Raw genomic sequence first — 21,265 nt, forward strand, 5'->3', positions numbered from 1 at the left:
TGCAAATTTTGCACGGCACAAATTTTGCACGGCACAAAATGTATTTCCTACTGATTCTCGATTTAATAATTACATTTGGATTCAATCATTATCAATTAAATGAGAATCAGTGCTAAAATTATGAGCAAAATATTATCGTTCCAATATATATTGTGACCGTGATTAAAAGTGAATATTTCTTTTGTTGTCAGGAAACAGGTGCTCTGTTTTTACATAACCCAGCTCCAGGCCCAAGCACAGGGCAATTCTAATTTAACTTAGATCAGTGTTTGTTCCGGTGCATTCTACATCCATTTCTATGCTCGCTCAACACAAGCTGTGGGGAGTAGCTTTCCGCAGGAAACTTAAAAAAACGGTACTTACCAACCCTTTAAATGGTAACTAGATTTTAATAATTATGCTTATTTATATTTTCTTAATCCAGAAATTGAAGGAACATGGCTATAACATTTTTTTTATTTGATTAAGTATTTGACTGGCAATTGGAGGGACTATCGGTTCCAGTAACAAGCTTTCGTAAGGTTACGACAGTTAGATTGCTACAGATTGCAATGCCTATTTCTAACACTGTTCAATTTTATTGATGTACGTTTATAGATGCATTGCTGCTTATTGTCCTGTTCAGCTGGCACCTACAGCACATCCAATCAACCCATACTGTCAAGCCGCGGTGTAAAACACCCATTATTAGAGTCGAAGTTGCATTTTTACATTTTAAAAAATCAGCGGTGTTGAGGGTTAATGTTACTCGAAACTGAACTCAGCACACGTGATGTTGGTTTCGTGACTTCCGTTTTCAGTTACTGGCGAGCAACGGTTTCTTCTGTTGCCAGGCTAACAATCTGGCAGATCGCAGAACAAGACATAACTGTCGTGGAGCCAAATTGTTGAAGGAAACTTGGTGGTTGAGCGAGGATATGTCGTGCGAGAGGGTCAGCATGTGAGATGAAGAATTGTGGAAATAGAGAGGATGCTTGTGGATCCTTAAAGAGCGAAAGGGACGAAAGCCGAGAAGAGAGCGCGACCTGGCGACAGCGCAAGTGGAACGGCATCGGTACATAAGGCACGTAAGTATTTATATTGTCCTTTGTATTCTCCAAACTATATGAACAAAAATAAAGAACGTAATTAAAGGATATTTAACAGGAGGGCTGGCCAGCCACGTGCCATGTTCTCATGTGCGATGGGGAAGTCAGTGACATTTCCAGAGCCCAGGGAGAACACGTGTTCAGGAAGTGTCATCCGAAAGTATTACATATGAGGAGTATAAAGAGAATGTGTGACTGCCAGAAAACACAAAACACTAGGCTGATCGATGAGGACCACTCTGAGTTCATCTTGTCTCGAACATGCTTTCCGTTTTGTATGATAGTGGGGGAGGTGGTTTCTCAGGGGGGTGCAATAAGGGCGAGGTCTGAGACGCCAGGAGTGGCTCACCAGCAGGGGCGTTGGCGAAACAAAAAGGAGGGAGAGCGGTAATGATAGCGGTGTCTAAGAGAACAAATAGACGTTTCTGCGGCCTTAGAGGTGACTCCAGGATGGTATGTTCCCTCGCTGCTGATAGGGTTGACGATGTCACTGAGCGACTGCATGATATTCTGAACAATGAGAGGCGTAGTCCATATCGATACGACCAAAATATTGTAAGAAGTCTTACAACACCAGGTTAAAGTCCAACAGGTTTGTTTCAAACACGAGCTTTCGGAGCACGGCTCCTTCTTCAGGTGAAGAAGGAGCCGTGCTCCGAAAGCTCGTGTTTGAAACAAACCTGTTGGACTTTAACCTGGTGTTGTAAGACTTCTTACTGTGCTCACCCCAGTCCAACGCCGGCATCTCCACATCATGACCAAAATATTAAAGAGAGGTATGATGTCATACAAGCAGAATTTGGGGAGAAATGAAATGAACTCGACTTCCGGTTGCGGCTATGCAGAGCTACATCGCACATTCAGCAGCTCCCGCTTGGAACGGACTTTTAGGCTCTTTTCAGGGCCCCTAACGACATTTTTCGGACATTTGCCGGTGTGGGAAGGAGACTGCCGCATTCCCCCAACATTGTATGGCTTGGACCAGGAGCGGGGCGACTAAAATAGTGGTGGTGAAGCCAAAGAAAGTACGAGGGAAGAAAAGCAAGGTGGTGACTGGCGGAGACCAGGCAGCGTGGATACAGTGGGTGACGGAGCAGCAGGAGGTTATCCAGCGCTGCTTCAGGGAGCTCAAAGCGGACCTGCTGGAGCCTATGAAGGCTTTTATTGATAAGCTACTGGAGACTCAGGCGGCACAGGGGGTGGCGATCCGTGAGGTCCGGCAAAAGATCTCAGATAACGAGGATGAGACCTTGGGCCTAGTGGTAAAGGTAGAGGCGCACGAGGTGCTCGTTGCTGCTGGTATGGTCAAAGGGAAGCTGGAGCGAGTAGAGGGGGTCGGGATAGGTGTCTGCCGCCATGAGGAATGGGCCGGGCATGGGAAGTAGGCACGTGGCTGGCTGAGGAGGGAGTATGGCTAGTCGGCGGAGGAGGGGGCGGGCAGCCCCCTGATCCAGCTGATAACCTGGAATGTAAGGGGACTGAACGGGCCGGTTAATCGGGCCCGGGTGTTCACGTACCTGAAGGGGCTGAATGCGGATGTGGTTATGCTCCAGGAGACACACCTGAAGGTGGCGGACCAGGTAAGATTGAGGAAGGGGTGGGTAGGCCAGGTGTTTCATTCGGGGTTGGATGCCAAAAATCGGGGGGGGAGTGGCGATCTTGGTGGGAAAGATTGTGTCATTCGAGGCGTCGAGCATTGTGACAGACAATGACGGCAGGTACGTAATGGTAAGTGGTAAGCTGCAAGGGGAGAGGGTGGTGCTGGTCAATGTTTACGCCCCGAACTGGGACGATGCGGGTTTTATGCGGCGCATGTTGGGTCGGATCCCGGACCTGGAAGTGGGGGGCCTAATAATGGGGGGGGGGGACTTTAACACGGTGTTGGATCCGGCACTGGATCGCTCCAGGTCTAGGACAGGTAGGAGGCCGGCGGTGGCTAAAGTGCTGAGGGGGTTTATGGACCAGATTGGAGGGGTGGACCCATGGGAATTTGCAAGGCCGGGGGCTACGGAATTTTTTTTCTTGTCGCACGTTCGTAAGACCTATTCCCGGTTCGACTTCTTTGTTATGAGTAGGGCACTGATCGCGACAGTAGAGGATACTAAGTACTCGGCGATTGCCATTTTGGATCACGCCCCGCATAGGGTAGACTTAGAGCTGGAGGAAGAGAGGGACCAGCGCCCGTTGTGGCACTTGGAGGTAGTGCTGTTGGCGGACGAGGAGGTGAGCGAGCGGATTCGAGGAAGCATAGAAAGATACCTGGAGGCCAACGATAACGGGGAGGTCCGAGTGGGGATGGTCTGGGAGGCACTGAAGGCGATGGTTAGGGGAGAGCTGATCTCCATTAGGGCTCACAAGGATAGGAGTGAACAGAGGGAGAGGGAGAGGCTGGAGGGGGAAGATGGTGAGGGGAGACAGGAGGTATGCGGAGGTGCCGGAGGAGGGAATGTTGAGGAAGAGGCGTAGCCTCCAGGCCGAATTCCACCTGTTGACCACGAGGAAGGCGGAGGCGCAGTGGATGAAGGCCCAGGGGGCGATTTACGAATATGGGGAAAAGGCAAGCCGGATGCTGGCGCATCAACTTCGGAAGCAGGACGCAGCTAGGGAGATTGGGGGAGTTAAGGATGGGGGAGGGAGTGTGGTGCGGAGTGGGATTGGCATCAATGGGGTCTTCAGGGACTTTTATGAGAAACTGTATCGGTCCGAGCCCCCACTGGAGAAGGGAGGGATGGGCCACTTTCTAGACCAACTGAGGTTCCCGAAGGTGGAGGAGGGACTGGTGGTGGGATTAGGGGCCCCGATTGGGCTGGAGGAGCTGGCGAAAGGGATAGGGAGCATGCAGGTGGGGAAGGCACCGGGGCCGGACGGTTTCCTGGTCGAATTTTACAAAGAATATCTGGACCTGTTGGGCCGACTGCTGGTTAGGACCTTTAATGAGGCAAGGCGGGGGGGGGGGGGGGTGCTTTGCCCCCGACGATGTCCTGGGCACTGATCTCCTTGATCCTGAAGCGGGGCAAGGATCCCCAGCAGTGTGGATCTTACAGGCCAATTTCCCTGTTAAATGTAGATGCCAAGGTGCTGGCAGAAGTCGTAGCCACGAGCATTGAGGATTGTGTGCTGCAGGTCATCCACGAAGACCAGACGGGGTTCGTGAAGGGGAGGCAGTTGAACGCGAATGTGCGGAGGCTCCTGAATGTTATTATGATGCCGGCTAGGGAGGGGGAGGCGGAGATAGTGGCAGCCATGGACGCTGAGAAGGCCTTTAATAATGTAGAGTCGGGGTACTTGTAGGAGGTGCTGAACAGGTTCGGGTTTGAGGAGGGGTTCGTCAGGTGGGTTAGGCTGTTATATGAGGTCCCGATCGCGATTGTGGCTAAGAACAAGAGGAGGCCCGTGTACTTTCAGTTGCATCGAGGGACGAGGCAGGGGTGTCCGTTGTCCCCTTGCTCTTCGCACTGGCGATTGAATCCCTGGTTATGGCACTGAGGGAGTCGAGGAACTGGAGGGGGCTGGTGCGGTGTGGGGAGGAGCATAGGATGTCGCTCTATGCGGCCGACTTGCTGCTATATATGGCGGAACCAGTGGGGGGGGGGGGGAATGCCGGAGGTAATGAGGAGCCTCAGGGAGTTCGGGGATTTCTAAGGGTACAATCTCAACATGGGGAAGAGCGAGTTGTTCGTGGTTCACCCAGGGGACCGGGAGAGGGGGATTGGCGAGCTCCCACTAAAAAGAGCGAAGAGGAGCTTCAGGTATTTGGGGGTCCAGGTGGCCAGGAGCTTGGGGGGGGGGGGCATTGCATAGACTTAATTTCACGAGGCTGGTGGAGAAAATGGAGGAGGTGTTTAAGAGGTGGGACGCATTGCCTCTGTCCCTGGCAGATAGGGTGCAGTCAGTCAAGATGACCGTGCTCCAAAGGTTTTTGTTCCTGTTTCAGTGCCACCCATTCTTATCCCGAAGACATTCTTTAGGCAGGTCACCAGGTGCATAGCAGGGTTTGTGTGGGCGCGAGGGACTCCGAGGGTGAGAAGGGTTTTCCTGGAGTGGAGTAGGGATGGGGGGCTGGCGCTGCCCAACCTCTGTGGGTAGTACTGGGCCACTAATGCGGCGATGGTGCGCAAGTGGGTGATGGCGGTGGAGGGGGCGGCATGGAAGAGGCTGGAGACGGTGCCTTGTGAAGGTGCGAGTGTGGAGGCGCTGGCAATGGTGCCACTGCCGCTCCCTCCAATGAGGTATACCATGAGCCAGGTGGTGGCGGTTACCCTCAAAATTTGAGGGCTATGTAGGCGGCACAGGGGGGAGCTGGGGGCCTCGGTGTGGTCCCCGATACAGGGGAACCACCGGTTTGTCCCGGGGAGAATCGATGGAGGGGAGAATAGAGCGGTGGCACAGGGCAGGGATAAGAAGGTTGGGGGACCTGTTGTGGATGGGACGCTCGTGAGCCTGGGTGAGCTGGAGGAGAAGTACGGGCTCCCCCCTGTAAACACCTTTAGGTATCTACAGGTAAGGGCGTTTGCTAGGTGGCAAGTGGTGGAATTCCCGCCGCTGCCGCCATGCACGGTACAGGACAGGGTGCTCTCGGTTGTGTGGGTTGGAGAGGGGAAGATCTCGGCAACATACTCAGGTGATGCAGGAGGAGGATGAGGCCTCTGTGGAGGAGCTGAAAGGTAAGTGGGAGGAGGAGTAGGGGGAGGAGATCGAGGAGGGGACGTGCGCAGATGCCCTGGGGAGAATGAACTCTACCTCTTTGTGTGCGAGGCGCAGCCTCATACAGTTTAAGGTACTGCACAGGGCACATATGACCGGGACAAGGATGAGCCGGTTTTTTGGGGGTGAGGACAGGTGTGTTAGGTGCTCAGGGAGCCCAGCAAATCATATCCATATGTTCTGGGCATGCTGAGCGCTGGAGAAATTTTGGAAGGGCGTAGCGAGGACGTGTCGAGGGTGGTTGGATCCAGGGTCAAACCGGGCAGGGGGCTCGCAATATTTGGGGTTGCAGAGGAGCCAGGAGTGCAGGGGGCAAAAGAGGCCGGGATTCTGGCCTTTGCATCCCTGGTAGCCTGACGGAGGATTCTTCTTCAATGGAAGGATGCGAGACCCCCCAAGCGTGGAGGCCTGGTTGAATGACATGGCGGGGTTTATTAAATTGGAAAGGGTGAAATTTGCTTTGACGAGTCGGTGCAAGGGTTTTTCAGGCGGTGGCAACCGTTCTTAGACTTCCTGGCAAAACGGTAGACAATGGTCAGCAGCAGCAGCAACCCGGGTGGGGGGGGAGGGGGGGAGGGAGGGGGTTCTATTTTTATTTTTATTTTTTGCTTTTCTATATTGGGGGATCTGATGGGGTGTATATATTTACTATGTTTGCTATGTGTTTCGATGGGTGTTAATTTATTACTTGTGTATAGGGGGTAGGCGGGCATTGAGTTGTTTTATTCTGTTTTGTATTTAATTCTATTGGGTTCCTTTTATATTTTGTTGTTGATATTTTGTGAAAACTTTAATAAAAATTACTTTTAATAGAAATGAAATGAACTCGGAAACAGGACTTCAACGATATCATTCTCAGCATTAATCCCCTGTTAGCGAGATCGGGAATTAAAGAGCAGACCAGATGAATACATGGCTGGAGAGATGTTTTTGGAGGCATGTATTCCGAATCACTGGGAGAAATTCTGTGAAATATAGGACCTGTGAAAGCTAGACTGCTTGTAACACAGCACGACCGTGAGGAATATCATTGCAGGGATATTGCTGGTACTACAGCAACTAGAGTGGCAGCGAATAGGATTCCGAGTTCGAAGACACAAAAGGTGCGAGCTGAAAGGAAGAAACGTGGAAAACAAAAGTTGAAGAGGAAGTAAACAAAGAAAAGTAGAAAATAGAGTCAGAGTACAAAAAATGCATAAAAGCATTAAAATGTAAATTGTAAAGAGACGGTATCAAATTGCACAGTGCTTTTACATTAAGGCACATTAATTCAGAGCACAAGATGACGCAGAATGTACGATATGATTGGGATTACAGAGACATAACTTGCAGAGTGACAAAGGCTGGGAACTGGAAAGTCAAGGGTACTCGCATTTTGTAAAGGATATACAAAAAGTAAAATGTGATGGGTGATGTTGTTAGTTAACAATTAACTCAGGTCAATAATGAGAGAGGATATTTGCCCAGAAAGTCTAGATACTGAATCTAAATAGGTGGAGCAAAGAAGAATCAAGGAACAGAAAAATTAAGCGAAATTGATCAGGCCTCAAAACAGAAGTATCAAGGTGGAGGATGAAATGAACAGGGTGTGAGAAGTGCATATAATGAGTGTGCTACACTCATTTTGGGTCGCTATAACCTACATTTGATTGGCCAAATCAAACTAGCAATAGTAATTCGTGAAGTGCGTACGAGATTATTTTATGGTCTGTCGAGGAGCCAACGAGGGAACATAGTATCCCAGTTTTGTGTTGATTAATTAGAATTATTTTTCATAATGTGTTGTGTGAGGTCCTTTAAGGAACATGGCATGGTGGAAGTATTAATAAGGATTGAAAGCGAATTTCTCCAATCTGGAATAAGTGTCCTGAAAGGAAACGAAAGGCACTACGATGGTATGAGGATTGAGATGGCTGCGGGAGTGAGATTGGGAAAAATAATTAAAGGGCATGAAGGTGGTAGACGTCAATGAGGATTGAAACTGTAGCCGTCCAAACTGAGACTAGTGTTCTGAAACTCTTAACAAAGGAAACTGCGATGGCATGAGGGGGTGAGTTGGCCGCGGCTGATAGTGGAAATGAATTAAAATACATGAAGATGAATAGACGATGGCTGATACTTCAACTAATGCACGCATTTCAATAGTTTCCAGAGAGCAGTCTCGGAGGGCGGGGCATCAGAGCGGTGATTGAATAAAATATCTTACCTCCGGGATGCGCCGACTAGTCTCCAAGGAACAGTCTCGGAGGGCGGAGCATCTGGCGGTGAGTATATAAAGTCATTTACCTCGGGTATTCGTGGTCTAGTCTGCAGGGAGCAGTCTCGGAGGGCAGAGCAGTGAGTGGTGAATGCCGGCGATTGCACTGAAGCTGAAAAAAACTGAAACACCGACGTCACAGGAAAGCTCTGATCTGATTGGCTGTTGGAAATCGGTGCCAAAACAAAGGCATTGTAAAACGAATTAATTAATTAAATCAGTAGAGATGGCAATGTGTGCAGCAGCAGGATTTGGTATCTTGCAGATCCCACCGCGAGCTGCAGTGACCACATCTGCACCAAATGTTTGTTGCTCGAGGAAGTTCAGATCAGTATTGGTCTGAGCTTCAGAGACTGCAGCACATCCGGGAGGTGTATAGTTACCTAGACGATTTGTTTCAGGAGGCAGTCACACACCGTAGATTAAGTACCTCAAATTGGGGCAGTGGTCAGGAACAGCAGGGTGTGACTCGTACTGAAGCAGTTTGAGGGATCCTGAATTCAGAAATGGAGGAGACTCAGTTCTTGACCTTATCCAAAAGGTACGATGTACTTGCTCCCTATGTGGGTGAGGAAAATGATTGTAAGGGGGATGAGCTAGATGACCTCGGCACCATGGTACAGGAGCCCATTCAAGCGGGGGGAGCAAAAGACATGTGATAGGGGATTCTCTAATTCGAGCAATTGATAGCATCCTTTGGAAGCAGGACCCAGAGTCCTGCATGTTGTGTTGCCTGCCAGGGTGAGGGGCAGCTCTATCTAGCTTGAAAGGAATGGAAGGGAGAGGATTCGGTTGTTGTGGTCCACGCTCGGACAAACAAAATGGGCAACACTAGGAAAGAGGACCTGGTTTGGGATTATAAAGAACTAGGAACAAAATAAAAGAACCGGTTCTCAAGCGTTATAATCTCTGAATTAATATTCGAGCCATGTGTAAATTGGCATAGGGATGAGAAAATTAGGGAGTGGCGCGGGAAAGAGGGGTTTCTCTTCATGGGGCACTGGCACCAGCATTGGAACAGCAGGGTTCTATACCATTAGTACGGTCTCCACCTGACCCAATCTTGGACCAGTGTTCTAATGAAAAGGATAACGAGGATGTTCACAAGGACTTTAAGATAACAAATATTTGGCAAAGCGAAGAGAAAGGTAAAACTAAAATAAGTATAATGGTTAATGGGAACCAAGGCGTCAGGTCAGCATGGGAACAGAAGGGAGAGCTTCATAGGATGAACAGTCTAATGACTATGGAGGAGAAAGGAAACGTAAAAGTAAAAATGTAAGGTAGCTGTGGGAAGGAAAGTTGGGGATGAGACTGAGTGTTATCAGAGATTAATAAAAGAAGCCAGAATACGTGAAACGAATACTGCACAAGAAAATCCTGCAAGGCAAAGACAAGTCAGTAGGGTATATTTGATAACCTTGACCCTAAATTCTCCCAGTAATTGGAATTAGGTCAATGCGCTGACGGCAAACATAGAGACAAATGTGTATGCTTTGATGAGGATTACTCAAACATGGTTGTAGGGGGACCAGGACTGGGAGTTGAATATCCAAGGGTACTTAGCATTCCAAAAGGATAGACTGGATGGGACAGAAGGTGCAGTTGCTTTATTGGTTAATGATGACGCCACGGCTGTATTAAATGATATTGGCACGAAGGGCTAAAATGTTGAATCGATCTGTGTGGAAATAAAAGAACAAGATAGGAAAAACACCCTGATAGGATTAATTTAAAGCACCCCGGGCAGTACTTCCAAAGTGAGGCCTAGTATCAACCAATAGATAACGAGGGCTTATGAGAAAGGCACAACGGTAATCGTGGGTGATTTGAACATGCATATTGACTGGTTTAATCAAATTGGCAAGGGAACTCCCTCGAGGGAGTTTTCATAGGGTGTATGAGAGATTGGTTCTTAGAGCAATATATTATGGTACCAATCAGGGAGTATGGTATTTTAGATTCAGTATTATTTAACGAAGAATGGTTGATAAATAGACTTGCCATTAAGGATCATCTCGGAAGGAGCGTTCACCAAATCCTAGAATTTCAAATTCAGATTGAGCGGGAGAAGACAGTGCAATCTGACAGTTTTAGCGCTGGGCAGAGCTACTTACGCAGACCTGAGAAACGAGTTGATCAAAATAGACTGGGCGGAAATAAATTGTGGGTGGGACAATTGAGCAACAATGACGGATGTTCAGGGAGATATTAAATACCTCTCAATTAAAATATACTCCTGAGAGGAAGAGGGATTTTAAAAGGGAGAAAAACGTTCCATTGCGAAACAAGGAAGACAAGGAAGACATAAAGGGAACATCTCGGGCATACCATGCCGCAAAGATTAGTGGTCAGCTGCAGAATTGGGAATGCTTCTAGGTTCAGAAAAAGGCTACCAGAAATAAAATCAAAGAGCTGAGATGAAAAGAAACTAGCAGAAAACATAAACACTGATGCCTAAAGCTTTCATAAGTATATGAAGAAGAGAATAGCTAATGTAAATGTTGGCACTTTAGAGGATGGCACTGGTCAGGTGATAGTGGGAACACGGAAATGGCGGAGGCACCGAATCAATATTTTGCCTCTGTCTTCACAGTAGAGGATAATAAATATGTCCACCAAACCTCAGTTAATGCAGAGGATGTTGGTGTAATACCCATCATTCGGGAGACATTATTGAATAAACTAATGGGATTAAAGGCAGATAGGTCTCCTGGAACTGATCACCTGCACCCTGGGGTATTAAGGGAGGTGGCAGGGGTAATAGTTGATGCATTGGTTATGATTTGTCAGAATTTCCTGGATTCTGGAAGGGTCCCGGTGTATTGGAAGCACACTAATACGATACCGCTATTCAAAAAGGGAGAAAGGCAAAAAATAGGAAACTATAGACGGGTTAGCTTGACCTCTGTGGTGGGGAAGTGCTGGAATCAATCATGAAGGAGGCGATGACTGAACATTTCGAAAGACAAAACTCAATTCACCATTGTCAGTATGGTTTTATGAAGGGTAAATCATGCTTGGCAAACTTGCTTGAGTTCTTTGACAACGTAACCAGCGAGATGGATAATGGGGAACCTGTGGATGTGGCATATTTATAACTGATCGGAGTGAAAAAATACTGAACGGGATTGATAAAGTTAACATAGACAAATGTTACCTCTTGTGGGGAAATTTAAAACGAGAGGTCAAAGATAGAGGTTGACAGACGGTAGATTTAGAACTGAGATGAGGAAAAACTAGTTCTCGAAAAGGGCGTTGAATTTGTGGAAGTCGCTCCTAATAGTGCGTTAGAGTCTGTCATTAAATGGCTTCAAGGAGATACATATAGATCTGATTTTTAAAAATGGGTTAAAGGGATATGGAGGACAGTTAGGGGGTGGATTTGAGACCAGGAGAGATCGACCATGATCTGATGAAATGGCGCAGCAGGCTCGAAGGGCTGAATTGCCTACTTCAACTCGTAATTCATATGTTCCTAACAGATATGCATTCATTTCCTCTGGAAATACACAACAACAAATGTGCCCAAGCCTTGTTTATAATTCAAATTAATGATTGACATCAATAAAAAGAGGAGCCACATAAAGTTATCTCACAAAAATAGCAAGGCTGAGAATCGGGAGACATACGGTGTTTGGCAATGAAGGAACAAGACAGTCATTAACAGGGGAAAGTAGAGTATGAGAATAAATGAGTAAGTCACAAAAAAGCGGACTGTAAAAGCTTCCAGAATTATGTAAAATGAAAGAATAACAAAGAAAGACAAATCTAGATCAATTTCCTGAGTTCTGGATACCAATTTGACCTCAAATCCGTGCATAGCAATAGTCACTGTTCATAATGTGACGTTCTAAACCAGTATCCATATCCAGATTGTTAATTCATAGTGTTGAATAATAACGATCGAAAGAATTATACTATTACCACTAGTCACATACTGTCACAAAGTTTAACTCTCACACAAAATTAACGGTAATTGCCTTTTCTGAAAACCTGTGAGCTAGTCTCATACAAGGAACGTTTGCTCATATACCTCCCTCCCTTCAACCCATAAATTCCTCCAACCCATTGTGCTGATATCAAATGTGAGCTGCCCATTCAATCTTGAAGGCTGCAAACTCCAACAGTAATTTACAACATGCGCCGCTTCAGGAGTAATGCCTGATTTTCTCAGCCATAGTTAATTTAATTCGGACCAAAATCCCAAGATGCAATGTCCTGTCAGGTGATGATAAAAATAGACACATGGTGCCAAAACTAAAATTGACTGCAAGTTTGATCAAAATCATATAATAGTATATTGATTGATTATTGCACTAAACTAAATCTATTCACGTCATATCAATTCACTTACGCATTCTCCAATTTGAGGCTCAAAAGATCTGGGCATTTGCTGCCTCACGTCGGTTTGTTATTACTTCCTGACTTTACTAGCAGTCCCGTTCTGTTCAGTAGTGCATCTCTGAAGTCTTCGTTTAAGACGTCTCAAGGAGCAGATTATAAGTACTAAGAACATAAGAACATAAGAACTAGGAGCGGGAGTAGGCCATCTGGCCCCTCGAGCCTGCTCCGCCATTCAATGAGATCATGGCTGATCTTTTGTGGACTTAGCTCTACTTTCGGCCCGAACACCATAACCCTTAATCCATTTATTCTTCAAAAAACTATCTATCTTTACCTTAAAAACATTAATGAAGGAGCCTCAACTGCTTCACTGGGCAAAGAATTCCAAAGATTCACAACCCTTTGGGTGAAGAAGTTCCTCCTAAACTCAGTCCTAAATCTACTTCCCCTTATTTTGAGGCTATGCCCCCTAGTTCTGCTTTCACCCGCCAGTGGAAATAACCTGCCCACATCTATCCTATCTATACCATTCATAATTTTATATGTTTCTATAAGATCCCCCCTCATCCTTCTAAATTCCAACGAGTACAGTCCAAGTCTACTCAACCTCTCCTCGTATTTCAACCCCTTCAGCTAGTGAATCTCCTCTGCACACCCTCCAGTGCCAGTACGTCCTTTCTCAAGTAAGGAGACCAAAACTGAACACAATACTCCAGGTGTGGCCTCACTAACTCCTTATACAATTGCAGCATAACCTCCCTAGTCTTAAACTCCATCCCTCTAGCAATGAAGGACAAAATTCCATTTGCCTTCTTAATCATGTGTTGCACCTGTAAACCAACTTTCTGTGACTCATGCATCAGCACGCCCAGGTATCTCTTCACAGCAGCATGCTTTAATATTTTATCGTTTAAATAATAATTCCGTTTGCTGTTATTCCTACCAAAATGGATAACCTCACATTTGTCAACATTGTATTCCATCTGCCAGACCCTAATCCCTCTGCAGACCCAGTATCCTCTGCACTTTTCGCTTTACCACTCGTCTTAGTGCCATCTGCAAACTTGGACAGATTGCCCTTGGTCCCCAAATCCAAATCATCTCTGTAAATTGTGGACAATTCTGGGCCCAAGACGGATCCCTGAGGGACACCACTAGCTACTGATTGCCAACCATAGAAACACCCATTAATCCCCACTCTTTGCTTTCTATTAATTAATCAATCCTCTATCCATGCTACTACTTTACCCTTAATGCCATGCATCTTTATCTTATGCAGCAACTTTTTGTGTGGCACCTTGTCAAAGGATTTCTGGAAATCCAGATATACCACACCCATTGGCTCCCCGTTATCTACTGCACTGGTAACGTCCTCAAAATGTTCCACTAAATTAGTTCGGCACGACCTGCCCTTTATGAGCCCATGCTCTGTCTGCCCAATGGGACAATTTCTATCCAGATGCCTCGCTATTCCTTCCTTGATGATAGATTCCAGCATCTTCCCTACTACCGAAGTTAAGTTCACTGGCCTATAATTTCCCACTCTCTGCCTACCTCCTTTTTTAAACAGTAGTGTCACGTTTGCTAATTTCCAATCCACCGGGACCACCCCAGAGTCTAGTGAATTATGGTAAATCATCACTAGTGCATCTGCAATTTCCCTAGCCATCTCTTTTAGCACTCTGGGATGCATTCCATCAGGGCCAGGAGACTTGTCTACCTTTAGCCCCATTAGCTTGCCCATCACTACCTCCTTAGTGATAACAATCCTCTCATGGTCCTCACCTGTCATAGCCTCATTTCGATCAGTCACTGGCATGTTATTTGTGTCTTCCACTGTGAAGACCGACCCAAAAAATCTGTTCAGTTCCTCAGCCATTTTCTTATCTCCCATTATTAAAACTCCCAAGTTTTATCACAAGAGTTGTTGATACTTCCACCAAAAAAACCCAATATTGGCCAGGTTCTCAACCTGGTGCGCTGGCTTACATATAAAATAGTTTCCCACCGACGTCAAGCCCCTGAATTTCTAATTCCCTTCTCTCTATCCTCATTGTTTTGTTGTATTTATATAAGGTGATCATGAGAGTGGTAGTTCTTTCTATTATGTATTTTAAATTTTAGGGCAGAGGGTCTGTGGGATGTCCCAGCTGAACGATCGGCCTTCAAACTTTGCTACTGCATTCCGCAATGTATTATCAGCTCAGTGACATTGCGAGTGGCTGCGGGAGTATAACCTCCAATCACAGTTAATTGATTGGTTTTGAAGCAACAAGTAGTTTTTGCCATGCAGCATATCTGTGCCTATGCTTCATCCACAAGCCATTGGTAGTGTTGGAATAGACTCCTTGGCGTATGTACCCTTATTGAGATTTGACCTCATTACTTCAATTGTGCTAACCCAGTTTGCAAGTTGGTGAGCGATGATCTAAAGTGAACCCACAAGTTGGCTTCCACACATTCTGAACATCACAGTACCAGATAGATGCTCCATCTTTGTTCTAATCATTGTTTTTACAATATACAGAACTGTCACCATAGTTGCAATAACATCCTGTGAAATTGCTAAAGTTGGTCCAGTCACATTGAAATTGGGAGGTGGCATTGGTTCCGGGACTTACTTCCTGTTCGCAAGCAATTGATCTTGAGGAAAGGTCCAGGCAGACATAGAACATAGAACATAGAACATTACAGTGCAGTACAGGCCCTTCGGCCCACGATGTTGCACCGTCCTGTGAAACCCTTCTAAAGTCGCTCTACACTATTCCCTTATCGTCCATATGCCATTTGAATGCGTTTAGTGTTGGCGAGTCCACTACTGTTGCAGGCAGGGCATTCCACGCCCTTACTACTCTCTGAGTAAAGAACCCACCTCCGACACCTGTCCTATATCTATCTCCCCTGAATTTAAAGCTATGTCCCCTCGTGCTAGACATCACCATCCGAGGAAAAAGGCTCTCGATGTCCACCCTATCTAATCCTCTGATCATCTTGTATGCCTCAATTAAGTCCCCTCTTAACCTTCTTCTCTCTAACGAAAACAGCCTCAAGTCCTTCAGCCTTTCCTCATATGGTCTTCCGTCTACATCAGGTTGTGGATCCGGATACAGATATGTAACCAAACAAAGTGCATTACTTACTCTTTCATATGTTTTAACTGAGTAATATGGTGCCATTTATTTCATTTGCCTTTTCTTTCATCTTTCACTGTGGTAGCTTGTTAGAACATTGAATGGGGTCATCTGTATACAACATTTCACATTTGCTTTAACAGTTCTGCTCCTTCTCTCCACCATTCCAGAAGACTGTGGATGTGGATGGTGTAACGTTTGTCTATGATGCCAAATAATGTTACATTTGATTGAAAATGTTCTGGTGAAATGTGACCCTTGGTCCCTATCTATTGGCAGTGATATACCACACCTACAGATTACCTCAATCAATAAGATTCCTCACAACAGTTCTGCCAATTCCAAGTTCTTTACATATCAGCATTCATGATTTAACTTCCAATTCGAATAAAATTAATTTAAAAGGTCCCCAGTTCTCTCTATCTTTAAAACGGTATTCTGTTTGTGGATATTTCTGACTCTGTACCATCACTTCCAAACCTTAATTTGTCGAATCCAAAATTAATTTTACTGTGACTCCCTTGCCAGGTTGGCCGGTATATAATATCATTCTGATCGCTTTGAAGACAATTTCGCGATGGAGTACTCACTGTATTGACCACATTGACCATTTCAGACCGTTCAGGTGGTTGAAAATGAAAATCGCTTATTGTTACAATAGGCTTCAAATGAAGTTACTGTGAAAAGCGCCTAGTCGCCACCTTCCGGTGCTTGTTCGGAGAGGGTGGTACAGGAATTGAACCGTTCTGCTGGCCCGCCTAAGTCTGCGTTCAAAGCCAGTGTGCTAAACAGCCCCATGAAAGGACTGAGATCTGTTTTCACTGCATTTGTTGAAGTAGCTCCGGACCTTGTAACCAGCCCATTTTTGAACTAATTTTCCACATATTCTATTATTTCACACGTAACGCATCTCCACTCTTTTGCAGTGTATCTCGACATCATGACAACACATTCTTGAGTCTCAGGTGATCTTATGAAAATATCTTGAAGCCTTTGCTCACCTCACCTTTTGTAGTCCTAATACTTCAGGTAGTGGCCAGACTCTCAAAGTCAATTATCTTAAAAAAGGTTCCGAGACAAGGTTACAAATATTTCCAAGAATAAAGTGTTACGTTGTCATCTGCACTTTCCTTTCACTGGAATGTAAATTAATACCAAATTAATTGAACTGTACACAATGTGAATTATTTCAATTCCAATTTGATGTTGTACCTCAAATTCCCTAAGTCTTTCCCTCGTACTATTTTACACAAGCAAGAGTTACTATCTTATCCCGTTTGCTTAAACGGTGATTAATGGAGTTAACAGTTAGGTGGACTGATGTCACTCATGGGAGGAACTGGGTTCGTTTTAATTTCGTTTTTCAGCCCTGCCCAGTGTCTGTTATTTTTGTTTTATTGTGGGAATTCTGTTCTGGTTTCTTACGAAATGATGTATGCTTCTCAGACTGACTTCTGCAATCATAGCAATATAGAATCATAGAATTTACAGTGCAGAAAGACGCCATTCAGCCCATCGAGTCTGCACCGGCCATTAGAAGGAGCACCCTACCTAAACCCCACACCTCCGCCCCATCCCCTTTTTATCCCCGAACCCAACCTAACCTTTTTGGACACTAAGGGCAATTTGGAATAGACATTCCACCTAACCTGCACATCTTTGGAATCTTCTCTCCCAGGGCTGTGTGCATAAATCTGTAAGCCACTGAGTGATAGCTGAATTCATAATTGCCATTTGACCTGTGAGCGTGAGTTGTGCTCAAGGTAAAGAGAGAGAGAGAGACAGAGTGAGCGAAAGAGAAAAAAGGCATTTGAAGGAGAGAAGAGTAAAGAGAGACAATTTGAACTTCACAAATGGAAATGAAGGTGATGTAGTTGGAAAGGAAAGGAAAATGTGAACTTAGGAATAGGAACAGGAGTAGGCCATTCTTCCCCTCGAACTTCTCCCTCCATTCAAAGAGATTGTGGCTATCTCGGACCTAACTTCATATACCTGCCTTTTGCCCATATCCTTTAATATATATGCTAAACAAAAATCTATCTCAGATTTTAAATTAACAACTGATCTATCTACAACTTCTGCTTTTGGGAGAGAGTTCCAAACCTCTACCACCATGTGAATAAATTGGTTCTTCCTAACACCTTCCCCTGAACAGTCTGGCTCTAGTTTTTAGAGTGTGCGCCCTAGTCTGAGAATCCAACCAGTGGAAACAGTTGATCTTTATTCACCCTGTCTTTCCCTGTTAATATCTTCAAAACCTCAATCAGATCATTTCTTAGGGCATTTCACAGTAACTTCATTGCAATGTTAATGTAAGCCTACTTGTGACACAAATAAACATTATTATTATCTTGTAAATTCTAGCGAAAACATGTCTAATGTGAGTCATCACTCCTCATAACGTAACCACTGTAATCAAGATATCCCTTTTGTAAACCAACATTGCTCTTCCTCGAAGGCCAAAACATCTTTCCAAAGGTGTGGTGCCCAGAACTGCTCACGGGACACCAAGTGGGGTCTGGCCAGGGTTTTGTATAGCCTTTATATTCTAATTCTCTGGTATTAAAAGCTACCATTGCTGTCGCCTTTTTTGATTATTTCCTGCAATTGTCCTTGGCATTTTAAGGAGCTGTGTACCTGAACCCCCGTCTCCCTTTGGACATTCACTGTACTAAGCCTTTTTCCATTTATAAAGTATTCTACTCTGTAATTTCCATGTCCAAAACGGATAACCTCACACATACTTACATTAAATTCCATCTGCCACAATTTTGTAGTCACCTCGTCTGTGAATATCACCGTAATTTTATGCTATCGTTTAGGCTGTCTGAAATTCCACCTAACTTTGCATCATCCACGTCATCGTCCAAATTATTGTTGCAGTGAAAGGCAAGATACATAGAAAGTCTAGAGGAAGGAGAAACAGCTCCTAGTCAGAAGCCTAGGGGAGGAATTTTGAAATATATTCGTGCACTCCCAAGGGTTGACGGGAAAGATGTGGAAGACTTCTATTTTTTTATCTAAGTTTAGAAAGTGGTTCAACACCTGAAGTGGGCGAAGACCGTGTGGGTATTGTTGGTTCAAAAAAAGTTGTTAGGTTTACCTTGTGATGTGTTTGCATCACTATCAGAAGGAAGGAATTATCATGAGAAGAAAAAACATATAAAGTGCAAATGAACTAGTGCCCGAAGCCCACAGAATTTAAAGGTTAACTGCCCGCAGAATTGAGAACCCATGTGCAAGACCAAAAGGTTAAAACTGTTGGACTGGCAGCAGAAATGTCAGATGTTTATGAATTAGTTCACAAATCAAAGTCCTGCTATTCGAAATCAATTTCAGTCTGTGGAGGATAGAAAGTGGGGAACTGAGCAATTCAAGAGGAGTCCAGGCAAAGGGATGCAGTTGGAGATAGTAAGGAGAGTTTGCCTCAGGGTACAAAGGAAACTTGTGAGAGTGGAATAACGATAAGAAAACGTAAATGTCTTCATGGAAATAAAGTAGATCACACAATGTCGCAGTGCTGGTTGCTTAAGAAAAGTACTAGGAAGACAGTATTGTTAAAAAAGACAAGCCATTGGAGTATATTAAAGTGGCAATAGAAATCATGGCTGCAACTCAAGGGATGCAGCAGAGTGTCGAGCCTGTTCATTGGTTGGTCGAAAAGCATGTTCCAGGTGTTTTTTAATGATTTCCAGCAGGATTCTGCCGGCGGAATTCTCCATTGGGCCGACAGCGTACCCACGCCCAAGGGTTTCTCGGCGGCATGGGTGGCCACAGTGGGAAATCCTATTGGCGGTTGGCGGGAATGGAGAATCACGCTGCTGGCGAAGGATCGCCACCCAGGAAAACGTGGCTGGCGGACCGGAGAATCCCGCTTATTAATTTTGAGGCTAGGTTTACTCGTGTGTACAAGGTGCAATATGTAAGAAGGTTACGATCTTAAGGGATGCAGGAGGAAGCCAATCGCTAAATTGAGAGATAAGGAGATATGTATTGCCAGAAAAGTTAATAATATGTACAGTTAATGGCGAAAGGAGCAGTGTACCATTAGGTATGGTAAGATTAGAGTGTCTAGTGAAAGATGGCGAAGTAGTGGTTGGAGTAATAGAAAAGTTATACTTTTCAGGGGTACAGTTTATACTGTATAATTACGTATAATTATAATTACGTAGCTGGTTCACAGGCGGGATTAATGCTTGCTATGGTTGAAAAGCTAGAGGAAGTCAAATAACAGAGCTGTTGCAGGAAACAATCATTCGAGTGCTTTTCAGATTGTAACGAAACAAGATCAGAAAGCACAAATACTGAGATAGGAGGAAGAGAAACCAAGGAAAAAGGATTCAGATTCGGAGTTTTAGTTATCAGAAACAATCATTGACCAGATGTTTGGTAAATACCAAGAGCAGGTGGAGGATCAAACGGATATCTTTAGTTCAGGAAAGTTGGTGGAACTATAATATATGGATTCAGAGATAAAACTTGTGTTAGAAAGAATATGCAGAAGGAGAATATCGTTGTATGTCGGAATGTTATTACATTAGAAACTATGCATTAATGAAGAAGTGATTGGGCAGCACGGTGGCGCAGTGGGTTAGCACGGCTGCCTCATGCCTCAGGTTCAATCCCTGCTCTGGGTCACTGTCCGTGAAAGTTTGCACATTCTCCCCGTGTTTGCGTGGGTTTCGCCCTCACAACCCAAAGATGTGCAGGGTAGGTGGATTGGCCACGCTAAATTGTCCGTTAATTGGAAAAACGATTGGGTACCATAAATTTAAGAAAAAAAGAAAAAAAATGAATGAAGAAGTGAAGATGTTTACATATTCAGATAGATGAGAAATGAGTAGTTGTTTATCCAGTGGGCTGTAGAAATGCGGCTTTGCGGGAAGCTCATGATGTTCTCGTGGGGTATCACTTAGCAGTAAGGAAAACTCAAGCAAAAATACAAAAAACATTTTTACTGGCATGGACTGCATAAGGATATTTTTGAATGTTGTTGCACGTGTCACGCACTGCTGGCATCAGAAAATCCTAAGGCGGTAATCAAACTAGCACCCTTAATACCCATTGTGGCATTTGAGGCGCATTTAACTCAGTTCTTAATTGATTGCGTGGGACCACTTCCCAAGATAAGAGCATTTTAAACGAGCTAGCTATGTTGTTAACCTGATACTGAGTGCCAAGAAAGATCTAATCAGATCAAGGTTCCAATATTATGCAGACTTTATTCAGTGAGGTGATAGATATCTTAGGAGTAAAGCAAATCAAATACACTGTGTATCATCCAGAAGCACAGGGAGCGTTAGAAAGGTGGCATCAATGTTTGAATACCCTGTTGAGGGCATAGGGGACACTACGGGCGCACAGTGGTTAGCACTGCTGTCTCGCTGCGCCAGCGAGGGTCATTGCAGACAATGGACCGAATAGCCTTCTATCTGTAGGGATTCTATATATAATCAGAATTATCCAAAGGTTTGGGACAAAGAAATTCCATTTGTACTATTTTCAGTTCGGGATGCACTTAATGAGTGAAGTAAATTTAGTCCATTTGAATTGATTTCTGCGCATGAGGTGAAGTTACAGTGCAGAAGGAGGCCATTCGGCCCATCGAGTCTGCACCGGCTCCTGGAAAGAGCACATCCACCCTATCCCCATAACCCAGTAACCCCACCCAACCCAACTAAGGGCAATTTTGGATACGAAGGGCAATTTATCATGTCCAATCCACCTAATTTGCAAAT

The 21,265-nt window shown here is 45.0% G+C and overlaps 1 protein-coding gene across 5 annotated transcripts in view; it reads left to right on the forward strand.

The window, feature by feature from the left end:
* Positions 1 to 716: 716 nt before the first annotated feature.
* The window catches only part of LOC119967822 (beta-1,3-galactosyl-O-glycosyl-glycoprotein beta-1,6-N-acetylglucosaminyltransferase 3-like), a 41,490-nt gene continuing 20,941 nt past the window's right edge, over positions 717 to 21,265 (forward strand). For 2 of the 5 annotated variants that reach the window (XM_038800844.1, XM_038800846.1), the window contains exons 1-2: positions 717 to 1,067; positions 7,938 to 8,056. The gene's annotated coding sequence lies outside the window, so the exon portion shown is untranslated. The remainder of the gene's footprint in view (positions 1,068 to 7,937; positions 8,057 to 21,265) is intronic. The other 3 variants (XM_038800845.1, XM_038800848.1, XM_038800843.1) reach the window with 2 other exon arrangements.

The sequence above is a fragment of the Scyliorhinus canicula genome, chromosome 6, assembly GCF_902713615.1.
Source record: "Scyliorhinus canicula chromosome 6, sScyCan1.1, whole genome shotgun sequence".
In the NCBI taxonomy this organism is placed as follows: Eukaryota; Metazoa; Chordata; class Chondrichthyes; order Carcharhiniformes; family Scyliorhinidae; genus Scyliorhinus; species Scyliorhinus canicula.